This window comes from Chenopodium album, chromosome 11, assembly GCF_948465745.1.
Source record: "Chenopodium album chromosome 11, dcCheAlbu1.1, whole genome shotgun sequence".
NCBI classification, from domain to species: Eukaryota; Viridiplantae; Streptophyta; class Magnoliopsida; order Caryophyllales; family Amaranthaceae; genus Chenopodium; species Chenopodium album.
The window spans coordinates 8,076,968-8,091,071 of NC_137844.1; positions in this window are offsets into that span (position 1 = coordinate 8,076,968).

Below are 14,104 nucleotides of genomic sequence, written 5' to 3' on the forward strand. Positions count from 1 at the left end.
GGGTTGCGGTGGTGGGCTTGGTGGCTGGCTTAAGGTTTAAGTTTTTATTTTTTTTACTTTTTTTTTATTTTTTTAACCAATATAAAAGTGACATGTGTACTTGGTAGGGTCTACAAATGAATTTTTGGACAGCATCCACTAGGTGGTGGTAAAATCAAATTTTTGGGGTTTTTTGTAGTGTTATAATCATTTTTTTTTGTTTGTGGTGTTATAATCAAAATCGTGATTTTTTTTTTTGGTGTTATTTTCTAAAATTTACTTTAAATAATCGCCTTTTAAAATAATAAAAAAAAAAAAAAACTTAGAAATCACCGCCCTTTAAAAATCAATTTTAGATGCTTTGAGGGGTCGTTATTAACAATTCTTCCTAATTTATATACCTAACCAATTACCACTTAGTTGATGGATCACCTCAAGATTGGTTTAACAATCTACTATGGCCCTTCATATGAAAGCCATTAAGCTTGAAATATGGATACTATATAGAGTTATAAACTTTTTCATATCCGACGGTAAATATTTCATCATTTAAAAGAAGTGGTGGATGAGATTTGAACATGTAATCTTTTTTCACGTTGATTTTAATATGGAGTATCATATTAAAGAACAAATTTAACCAAAACTGTATAAAACTACTTATATACGTGCTATCACCTACCGTCTTAAAATAATACTCCCTCCGTCCCCTTTTGATAGTCCCTTATGGACAAATTTTAGTCTCAAAATGTTTACCCCATTTGTTTTTTCCAACAACCATTACTATTAAATTTTTACCAAAATTCCCTCTAATTTGCAATAATATTTGTGCAAATTTAACTTTCCCATGTAAATTTTGTTTTCCCATATACTTTTATTACTTTCTCTCTCTATTTTTTTGCATACTCAATGTCAATTTACTTTTTTAATATAGTTTAACTATTCTAATTTGTATTTATTAATTTCCGTGAAAAATGCCTATAATAGACTATGAAAAGAGGATGGAGGGAGTATAAGCTAATTAGGATGATAATCAAGTAAAGAATGAAGCACGTTGTTGGCACCACAAAATCCGGTGAAGCGGTGATTAAGCACCGTAGTGTAGTGAGTGTAATCTGTACTCTGTAGTACTCAGCAACAATGACATAATATAGAGTACAAAATACTCGAAAATTACAACGACAAACAGTGCGTGTTACCTGGAATTCTGACTGTAAAAAGCACTCTTTAATCATATTACATGTTTTTTAATAACCGTAAGAACTGATTTGGAGGGAAAATCAAACCCAACTGCCAATTTCATGTTAATTGGTGATTCTGTTTTGCATTTTTGTCAGCTATTTCATCCTCGTATTTCCCATCTTTTCTACTTTTTCATGTTTTAATCCTTTTTTTAATGCGTAATTTGACCAAAGTCTATGTAATTTCAATTGAGCTTAATCTAATAATAATCTTAGGACATACTTTCATGCAAGCAAGAGTAGGCGGTTACGCACTCTTCATTTATATATTACGGTTATTAGTAGGAACTGAATACAGAGTATGGAGTATTTTGTACTTTAAAGTTGTGGTAAAAATGTATTTCATTTTACTCATTAGGAGGTGATTCGCTTATTTTCCCATCTTCACAAATTTAGGTTGTGCGTCCTAAAGGGGAGTAAATGAGCCGATACTCTTCTGAAACCTCTTTTATGTTTTTGCCTACTAGTTGTTGGCCCGCGCGTTACGCGCGCAGTCCCCTAATCTAGTGATTTAAACTCAGTAATTATTGTATAATTAGTCGTTGGTATGTGATTGCGTTATTTCTAATGTTTTATTGGTAATGGAGTTAGGTATACTTGTTAGCATTGAACAAAGAAGGAATTTTGATGGAATAGATTGTTTCGTTAATGAATTAATGTAATATTTGACTATTTGTGTGTGTTGATTACTAAAGTAATTTCACTAATTAAGTGAAATTGAGGTGGATTAGATTTATTAGTTGTTTATCATGATAGTTGTAGGTGAAATTTGTAATCTATTTGCTTGTATTACATGTTGCAATTTTTTTATGAAACGGTACATATTTAGCCCAAAAAATAAAGGCAGGCCAACGCAAATGATAGTATTGTTAAAGAAAAAAAGGTTTTTGTGTGTATGTGAAGCGTTTTATTATTCTGTGAAGTAGGGTAAATGTTACAATTAGTTGTGTGGAGGATTGGCAAACTGAGTGATACAACCAGGGCGTTTGGAGGATTCACTACTACAAAATTGACCAAAGAGACCATATCAAAATGGCCAAAGAGACTACCTTAGAGGTGGTAGGGTGGTTTCTAGCTCACATGTCTCCTAAATAAATGGTCTTTTTTTTTATTTAATTAAAAAAAGGAGAGATCACTTATTTAAAATAGATGGTCTTTGGTACATTTTTATCTCTCTAAGATTTATACATAAGTGACCATTTATTTGAAATATTTGGTCTATCTCTTGAGTCCAAGAGACCAAATATTTATTTAAATGGTCTCTTATTTAAGGTCTCTTTGAGCATTTTTGTAGTAGAAATTGACAAACTGGGTGGTGAAATCAGAGCTATTAGATGATTGGAAAACTGGGTGCGATCAGGGCAATTGGAGGATTGACAAACTGGGTGTTGCGATCATGGTGGTTGGAGGATTGGAAAACTAAGTGGTACAATCAAGGCAATAGGAGGATTGACAAACTGAGTGGTGCGATCAAAGCGATTGGAAGATTAGCAAACTGAGTGGTGCGATTAGGACGATTAGAGAATAGCAATCTGAGTGTTTTGATTAGGGAGATCGATTGGAAGATTGGCAACACCCAATTTGCCAAATTAAAATTGAAATTCAATGATTTAAAATAAACTTCAATGGATGACAGAAAGCTCGACGCTTTAATGGAAGTCTCAGATCTTACAAGAGGATAAAAAAATTCGTTCAAAACCAAAACATACTTATCAAACCTACTTCACTCGTACACGAGGAATTACATAAAACAAACATTTAATAATCAATCCAATATCATAATTAATTACAACAATAAATAAATTGAATAAGACCCAAGTATCAAAATTAAAATCAAATTAAAGAAAAGTAGAAAATTATACTGATGTGAGGGGACGATTAGAGGATTGATAAATTGAGTGTTGCGATCAGGGCCCTTGCAGGATTGCAAAATGGGTGTTGCGATCAAGGCGATTGGAGGATTGACAAACTGAGTATTGCGATCAAAGCGATTGGAGGATTGACAAACTGGGTGGTATGATCAAGGTGATTGGAGGATTGGAAAATTGGGTGGTGCGATCAAGGCGATTAGAAGATTAGCAAATTGTGTTGTGCGATTAGAGCGATTGGAGGATTACAAACTGAGTGTTGCAATTAGGGAGATTGGAAGATTGGCTGCCAAATTAAAACTAAAATTCAATGATTTATAGAAAGATCGGTGCTTTAACGGAAGTCTCAGATCTTATAAGAGAAAAAAAATTCGTTGAAAACCAAAACTCGCTTATTAGACCTACTTCACTCGTACATGAGGAGACTGCATGAAATGAACGTTTAATAAATAATCCAATATCATAATTAATTACAATAATTAATAAATTGAGTAAGATCCAAGTATCAAAATTATAAATTAACATCAATGAAAAGCAAGAAGTTATACCTGTGTGAGGGGGCGATTGGGGGATTGGTAAACTGAGTGTTGCAATAAAGGCAATTGGAGGGTTGCAAACTGGGTGTAGCAATCAGGGTGATTAGAGGATTGCAAGCAAGGTGTTGTGATCAGGGCGATTGGAGGATTGATAACTAGGTGTTGCGATACGGGCGATTGGAGGGTTGACAAACTGGGTGGTACGATCAGGGCAATTGGAGGTTTGCAAACTAGATGTTGCGATTAAGGCGATGCTTCTCTTCTTATCTCCCTTACCATGCATCTTTTTCCCTGATTTTCTCCTACCCTCACATTATTTTTCTTTAATATGATTCAATCTATTCGATGACTCTCTTTCTTTGCCATTTTTTCCTCTATTTTATGGTTTCTTCACTTTCATTTTCTCAATTTTAATCCTTAAATGTCTTGCACAAGACAATTTCTTGAAACCACCTCAAATTTCATAAAATACCTATAATTCTATATGAAAAAAATAATGGGAAATACATGAAAAAAAAAGAGGTCAAATTGTAGGAGATGTAGTATTGGAAATCCCTTAATCTTCTTCATTCTTCCTCTTTAGGCGTTCGTACTACGTTCAAGCCCCCGTTTTCTAACCTAAACCAGAACTTTCAATTTTAATTTTTTTTTAATTATTGAATTTATATACTTTGAAAAATCTTTGATTGCCAACTTGACTGTAACTTTATTTCATAAAACAAACCATGAGTTGATAATGTTTTCTTAAAAGCTTTTCTTCCTAAGTTTTACTTTAAAAAAAAAGGCTGTAGTTTGTGACCCCTCTTCTCCAAGAAAGTCCTCCTTCCTATAGGGAGTTCAATGTGCTCCCTGTCAATCACAGTCACATTCTCGTATTGTATGAGACTACATTCGGATTTAGCAGCAAAACATCAATTTTCACTTAGAGGTTGGCCACTGCAATTCAGCAAGAAGATTAAATTTTGGATGCTATCAGTTAGAAAATAATTGACAGTTTTAGATGAATTTTTTTATAGCAAGGAAAGTGAGAAAAGTAAAACTTATGGTAGACTCTTGCTTTGGATAGCAATGAGAGGATCCATTCCCAAAACAAATGGTGTAGGAAAAAGCAGAAAATATTTACAGCATTTCAAAGATAACATAAGAGAAAGGTAGGCTGTTTTGCCTTGTGTATAATATAACCTAAAAGAACAACTAACACTACATTATTGATCTATGAGGATCAGATTACATAATTACTACTAAATACTATATCCAGACTCTGGTTCCTCTTTAATTTGAGTCTAATCTAAAGGGTGCAGCTCTAACAACTCCTCATTGTTCATAGCTTATCTTCTTCCTATGCCCTACCCAGTACTGCCTGTAAATTCTGCTCCTCATAATACTGCAACCACAAACAAATAAAACACGATGAATTGGTTGTCAAAGATCAATTTTTGATAGCTCCAAACAATGACCCCTACCGAACTATTTGAACCAATCTCAAACAATGTCCAAAATTACATGGCTCGAACAAAAATTGACCCAACCTGAGCTAAAAATTAGTAGGTATATCATTGATAACCAATCATAATAATCTACTTAATGAAAAACGAATATGAACTGTGCCAAAATTAAACAAGGTGAGTAAATCACCAAAATTTGCCCCAAAACACAGTGCCTACGCTAAATCATCCCTTTTTGAGCATTCTAGTTCTAACAATCATAACTCATGACAGTAATGAGACCATCAAAAACTTTTCTTACAGGAAAAGAAAAGGGAGATACTTGCTTTGCTTCCTTTCTCTCTCAATTTCATCCTGTAATAATAAGCAACAATTGTGAGACAAATTATAGGTAGGAACTTTGGTAGTAAAAATACGCGCTTGAAGAGAAAAAAAAAACGTTGAATTCAACAGGATACACAAGTTATTACCAGGACCAATCATTCGGAACAAAACCACATTGTTTAGAAATCGTGTCAATAGCAAGATTAAGTACTTGCTAAAGCTAGGATTTGAGGAAAAAAAAAAAAGTAAAACTGGTATTGCCAAAAAATTAGAATGGACATTATTCACAAAACAATTTGACTACCATTAATTTTTTTTTTATTTTTTTATAGAGCACATATTCACAACCAGAAGTATCTAAATTAAACTTCTTTGATGACAAATTGATAATTCACAGCAACTGTTTACATAAACATTATGCTTAATGAGATTTCTGTAGTCTGTACAAGGTTAGGCTCATCATTAGTGAATAGCATAGCATCATAATCCTCCACTAAGATGAGAGCAAAGAATAGAATTGGGTCAAACTTGTCACCTTTTCATTGATGTACAAGAAGAATACTCAGAATAGAGAAGTAACGCATGTAAGGATGTTAATTGTTCCCAAAGAATCGAATTTGTGATTGTTTTCTCTTCACTTTATGTAATATTGTAGAAAGGCTTGGCCAGTACTCAGCAACACCTGGACCATAAACTATGGAAGAAATCAGACACAGAGAGATAAGAGCGCAGTATTCTATGCAATAATATTCTACAGTGAAGCTCCTTCGAGAAAACTCATATTTGTGGCCAACTTTCAAAACACAAGTATAAGCATGTACAAACAAGATTGAAGGGTACCTCTTGAGACCTTGACTGAGAGGTTGTGTTTGGTTGGGAGGAAAATCATTTTTCTAGGTTACCAGTGTTCTCATTTTCTATTGTTTGGTTAGTAATTGGTGAAAATACTTTTAATTTCCCTTTTGTATTGCCACATTTTTCTACCCTTCACCTTACTTCTCTCATCCTTCCCTCTTCCTTTGCACTCTAAACTTTCTATCAAAGTGCCAAACAAAGGAAAACGGAGTTGTAAATTGGGGTTTTACTTTCCATTGAAAATAAAATTTTGTTCAAAAAAGCTTTCTTTTAAAACAAATATGGTTGTGAGCCTATGAGTGCAAAACTAATAAGATGAGTAACAAGAAAAAGAATTAAGGTAGAGTACTCACGTTATCAAAACCGGCGTTCAAAAGGAAAAAAGCTAACCTTTGCTATTTTGAAGGATTCATCAACCATAAGCAGAAGATATATGTTGTCGCAATAGCAGACAGGAGTGAAAGCATATCTAGAAATCCAAAATGAGATATATCGTTTGCGATTATTGCTATGCCTAACATCACAAACTCAGCCAAACTGGCGACGGAGACCTCTGTCGTCCCAATAAGATTAGCTTTTGATGATGGGATTCCAGTTTGAAGAATCTGCTGGCCAATTACATCATATGACATGTCTCCTAGCCTTGGTAAAACCTGAATATCAAAGCAGAATGGGAGATAAACCTGGCAATCCTGACCCGACCCGATTGACCCGACCCGAATGACCCGACCCATAACTTGAAGTTGACCTGAAAATGACCCGAACTCGAACTAACCCGACCCGACCTGAACCCGACCCGAAATGGAGTTGACCCGAACATGACCCGATGACTCGAAGTGACCCGACCCGAATGACCTGACTCGAAATTGACCTGAAACCCGAACTTGACCCGACCCGAAATGACCCGAAACCCGAAGTGACCCGACCCAATTTTAACCCGAATTGATTGACCCGAACTGACTCGAAACCCGAAAAGACCCGACCCGAAATGACCCGACCCGAAGTGACTCGAAGTTATTGACCCGAAACCCGAAATAACCTGACCCGAATTAACCCGATGTGATTGACCCGAAATATAATTATCGTTATACGTGAATGACTAATTTAGGACTGATTAATTTTATATATATATATATACATACATATATATATATATATATACACATATATATATATATATATATATATATATATACATATATACACATATATATATATATATATACATATATATATATATATATATATACACATATATATATATATATGTGTATATATAATATATACATATATATATATATATATATATATATATATATATATATATATATATATATATATATATATATATATATATATATATATATATTAATTTATTTCTCTTTAAAATGGTGTAATGGATTTCATCTATAACTAATACTAAAAGAACAACCGCTGACATCAGTTATTTATCTAAATTGTACACGTGTCAACTTCTCCTTCAAAATTTTCCCGCCTACACTTTTTTTTTTCTCTTTCACATTTTTTTTAAGTTGAATAAATATTGACTACTTAATATTTTAATACATAATATTGTACATTAAACTCTTCACAATTTTTTAAATAAACCTTTTGACAACTCTTTACCCAATGAAATATTATTTTACGATTTTTTTTTTACGGAGTATTATTTGAATAGCTCTCCTTTTTTTCATCATATCCGTGCATCGCACGGGATCTAATCTAGTTATAATTATTTATATTACCACTGCTTTCCAAAAATGAATAATTTTGTTAGGAGAAAAGATTAAAATTACTCAATACAATCTTTAAGGAGTAGACTAGTAGAGTACATCAGTACAAAACCCAAAAGTACACCAATAGTTCTTCAATGCACTAATGTATTGTCAACTTTCAGCTTTAAAAAATAAAAATTAGTCCACCGGCAACAATACAATTATACAACTACTAAAGCACATGTATGAATTTCAAAGCATCCCTTATTAGTAACTCGTATATTACATAATGTTAGCAAATTGCAACTTGACATCAAATTAGAGTTTATATATGAACAAATCATGTCACAAGCAACTAGTAAAACCCATTCACCAGTCCTGAACCATAAGGATATAGCAGCAGCAAACTATTATGTACACCCATCAAAAACCAAACAAATTGGGTCTAATTTTAAGTGTTTAGATATATATGAATATGATTATATGAACTTACACTTCTCCTGTGGAAGCTCTGCCTCTGAGATGGTTCAAAACGCCAGAAGCCCAAAAGTGTCAGCACGGTATATACATGCAAAAAAGGATACATGCATTAGAAACCAATTAAAGATGATTTTGTAGAACTGTGAGTACACTTTGAAATACATTAAGCCAATTAAGGTGCTTGTTTGCCAATCATGTGGATGGCTGAGTTGTAACCAATTTCAGTTGAAATTCATTCCCCATTTTTGAAGTTCTAACCAATTTAACAAGATTCATTCCCATTTTTTAAGTTCTAACCAATTAACAAAAGAATCAAAGAAATATACAATTACCTAACATTTCTAGCTTGAGTTGAGAAGACAAAGAATGGAGTAGATGCTTGAACTGTTGAGCAAATCTAGTGACCAGTGACGAAGGAGAACTAAGAACTTCTCAACAGAAGATGAAGTCTTTCAAAAAAAAAAAAGCAGAAGAGAAGATGGAGAATGGGTGAAAACGGCTGTTCTAGCCTCTAGGGTTCTTACTTTTCTTGCTTTGGGTCTTTTTTTTTTTTTTTTGTTTAGGAGAATAGGAATTTGGAGTTTGGACCCTTTTGTCAGCTTACTGACTTACTCAAGAAAGACAATTTACTTTTTTTTTTTCTAAATATTAAAAAGTTACTATTGAACTAAAAAAAGAGGGAGATTTCCCGCTATTTTTTCAATTGGATATATTTTGGAGGGAAGTTTACCCTCTACTTTTTTTTTATCAAGTATTCAAGTAAAAATTTTGATTATGGTTTATGGTGGAAAAATTCTCTCTAAATTTTTAAGTGTAACTTTGTAGATTTTGAATTTTAAAAACAATCAACGATGTGATTTCAAATTTATATCCAAATATCTCACTATATATAAATATAAAATAAAGTTCATACTATATTACTATGCAATAACGTTCGAGTGTTCTGCGATTGATCACAAAGCAATACACATAAAAAAAAATCCGACTTTTTTATTTTATAAGTATACTATACAATATGCGACAATCACGCTATATCTTAGAAGTACTATTCCTACTATATTTGTATAGTTCATGAATTTGTTATATTAGTTTAGTTGTACACTTAATATATCGATATACGTAGTAAATGCTATAATTGAGTAAATGAGTAATGATCAGTAGACAAAAGACGCTAGACAGCTTGTTTGAGACCATAAGTCATAACAATAAATTTATAATAAAACGAATCATGTTAAAACAAATATTCACCTGATTAAAACAAATAAATTGTATGAGTAATGTGTAATTTTGCAATTTACGAAGAGTCCCACTTGATTAAAACTATTATTATTATTATTATTATTATTATTATTATTATTATTATTATTATTATTATTATTATTATTATTATTATTGTTAGGCGCGATTATTATCATTATTATTATTATTGGCCTTGAAGACTGACTCGACCTGAATTGACCCGGTCCAAACTTGACCTGACATCTAGATCTGAAAGTTGACTTGACCCGAATTAACCCGACTCGAAAAGACCCGACCCGAAGTTGACTCGACCCGAACTTGACCCGACAACTTTGACCCGAATTTGACCCGACTTGAATTGACCCGACTCGAATTGACACGACCCGAACTTGACACGACCCGAATCGTCGACCCGAATTAACCCGACCCGACCCGAACCCAACCCGAACATTTCTTGACACGAAACTGACCTGACCCAAATTGACACGACCCGAATCGTCGACCCGAATTAACCCGACCCGACCCGAACCCAACCCGAACATTTCTTGACACGAAACTGACTCGACCCGAATTGACCCGACCCGAACCCGACCCGAATGACCTGTTTGCCAGGTCTAATGGGAGATCAGAGAGAGAAAACATGACAACTAATAACAGGTGTGTGTATCAAACAATCTGCAACACTAAATGAAACCCTTCATCATCACCATAAGAAAGAAACATCTTTTAAAAAAAAAAGGGACAATATATGCAGAAGACTACCAACAATTGACTAACAATTGTGTCAAATTCATTGACAAGACAAGCATTTCATCAATCAAACCAAGGTAGATTGAGTTGTAAGATATAATTACGATTAGGAACAAGAAGAATAAGATGGGTATCTACTGAGAAAGATTTCCACTCCAATAAAATGCAATTGCTAGAGCAAGAAGTGATGCCTGGAAAATTAACCCAACAGCCCCAGCCTACAATATTTTTTTATTTTTTTTTTCCTGAGAATAAATCTCAAAATGGTTTTAAATAAATGAGAGAAAATTTACAACAGCAGCAACCTTTAAGATACCAAGCTCTTCGATGAGTTTAGCAGATACAAATGTTGCTGAAACACCCATTAAAGCACATAATCCACTAAAAGCACCAATTATGGAGGAGTTAAGACCTGTCAAATACTCCAAAGTTATACATTAGACATATACTTTTAATATAAAGATATAAATACTTGTGTACGCATGGGCAATGATGCAACGGAAGCAGGTAATCACACATAAAACAGTTCTACCTCCAAAGACTAAATGCAAATGACCAGGTCGTCACTTTTTACAGCTATAGACCTATAACTATAACAATTTTGATGATTGATATTGACAAAAACTAATAAATCTCATACCAATAGTAATAGAAACAATTTCTTTAATATTCTGTGCATGTCTTTGTATCTTCTTACAAGTGAAAGATTATTTTTTTTATCACAAGCACTGACCTTCATATATATTTGATGACGGGTAATTTTTAGACCTTTCTACTTACCGTGTGAGTATGACTAGTGTCGAATCCATATCACTTGCATATCACTTGCTCTCCCTACCAGCTTTACTTCTCTTTCCCCCTACTCTTTCTATCACTCAAGTCTTTATGGTGTTGCAAATTTTAAGTCTTTTAATACTTTTTTTTATTACTTCCTGGTTATATAATTGACCTCCTCAAGTGCTCCTTATCTCTTTGTCTTCTTTTTCTCACATTGTCACTGTCACATATTGGGCCCTATCTCCCTCTACTCCTTTTGTTCCCTCATCATCAGCTCCTCCCTTACCTCCTCGTGCTTCCTATTCTTCTCTCTTTTTTCACTCTTCTATTGTGGTCTTGATAATTCAGTTCGTCCTAATTGCTCCCTCACCCTTTCTCGCACCTTTTTTTCATCCCTCCTCTCATTTATCTTATATGTCATGGTTATTAAAGTTCGTCCTAATTGCTCCCTCATCCTTCCTCATCGCTCCTCTTAATTATCTTATATGGTTATTAAGATATTCACTTTTATAATTTATATTTTTGTCATGTCATTAAACAGTCTCCTAAAAAAGATGTAATTGTCACGACTTTTCTCTGCCTAGTATCCTTGAGGACCTCGATCTTTCTTTAACATCTTAGCCATCACATAGTCACCTTTTTTTTTTTTGCTCTCTTCCTTATTCCTTTCTATTCTTTCCCTTTCCTGTTTCTCTTGATCCTTATTCTTCTCCCCCCCCCCCCCCGCCCGCTCTCAATCTCTGTCACACTCTTAAATGGTTTTAAGATTTTTTTTGTAATCATAGTCCTACGCCCCCGCCCCCCCGACCCCCCCAATGAAATGAAAACCCCTTGTATGGCATGGAAATTGAGCTAAACTCACATTAAATATTAAATGCACCGGTTCATGGAGAAAATTTCAGTCTAAGTGCATAAATAAACAACACTCGTACTATTTAATGGTTTTAACATTTTTAGTAATCGTAGTCCTACGTCCCTCACCTCTCAATGAAATGGAAACCCCTTGAATGGAAATTGAGTTGAATTCACGTTAAACATTAAATGCATCGTTCAGGGAAAAATTTTCAGTCTAAGTGCATAAATTAACAATACCCAAATCCCAAAATTCAAAGTCACCAAAATAAATACCAAAAAAAAAAAACATGAATAATGGACTAAACATAAATAAACAAAGTAAGATACCTCTCAAAGAATTCAAGGATACTGAAAACTGAAGGCCTGGAGAACAAGAAACTCGCCTAATTGTAGACACCCATTTGTGTCTCCCCAAAACCAAACCCAGTGATGAATACCTTTCACGTCGAACCATAATCGAATAAGGTGAAGGTGTGAAAAGTCAAGTGTTGCGGTTTAGTTTTATTTAAAATTCTCTTCTCTCTGTTTTCGAAAACATGCTCTATTTTATAAAAACGTCCAATCCAGTTTATTTTGGTCCATGATAAGGGTCCAATAATGGTGTAGTTGGATGGGGCTTGAAAAGACCTTTCCAACGATATATTATAAGCCCAATTCCGATGAATAATGAGGAAGTTATGGCCAAAATACTAAACTGGGCCCAAACCGGATTTTACCTACGACCCAATGATCATGAGGAGGGTCCAAAGGTTTAATCCAATTCCTAAACTAATTAGGATTGATTAGAATCTTCTATAAGTTTCTAAAATATCTTAATTATCCTTTTTTGAAAAGATAAGATCATGGAATTTGATTTGAATATAAACTTTCCTTTTTAAAACTTTTCTAATTCTATTCGGATTTAAATATGTTCAAAGATAGTCAGATATTATTTTCGTGCCTCATATTTTTTATCCGAATTTTATATGGTTGGATAGATCTTGAAATTATCTTTCCAATGATATATTATAATATTAAATCCAAGCTATAACGAAAAAGATATGAAAGATATACGAAACTCTATCCAAAACTGACACCGTCCTACTATTTCGGCCATATCTTTTTATCTACAAAATATTTTAATCTGATTCTAATTGCATTGGAAATTAGACTTCAATATCTTTCCAACGACATATTATATGACTTATTTGGACTTCTGGATCAAAAGATATGATAAAAACAAAATTCGCAAAAACTGCTGTCTACGAGTTTTATTTCGATTTGAATTCGGATTTCTTTTCTTATTCTTCGACCTTCTCTTTTTTCTTATAAATAGAGGTCATATTCTCCCCTTTTTCAATCATCAACTTTCATCAATTCTCAACTTTCATCAACTCTCATCCTTAATTCTCTTTATTCTCCCTCCAAGCGATATAGCTTATTCTTTCTCCCTCTCTTTCTAAACTAGTTTTTTACATACAATATTCCGTATTCACAAGATTTAGAATCTCTTAGCCAAGTTCGAAGTTGCCTTCGCCCTAGACGTGCAAGGTTGATATTTTCTGAGGGTTTGGTCCAAACTAGTCAAAATTTTATTTAATTTGATTCTTATTTAATTCTTTAATTATTCTTTATTATTTTCATTGAAGTTTACTAACTTGTGTATTTTGTTATTAGAAAGAGGTACGAGGCTTCAAAGTATGTAATCTTATTACTCTCTTTCAATGTAGAAAGCATGTTTATTAATGTTTAATTCCTAGTATCATGTTAGGATGCTTTTAATGCTTCCTAGTATCATGTTAGGATGTTATTTTATGCTTTCTAGTATCATGTTTAGGGTGCCTTTACTCTTTTCTAATATCATGTTATCATGTTAGTACCATGTTAGGTTTAAAGCTTTGATCTTTATTGTTTAGTGACATGTTAGGATTTGTTATTAATCTTGTTAGTATCATGCCTAGGATCTTGCTATTATTATTAAGCTTTATTATGCCTTATCATGCTATTATCATCATTATTGTTATTGATTTATTATTATGTTGCTTGATAGTTTATATTGTTATT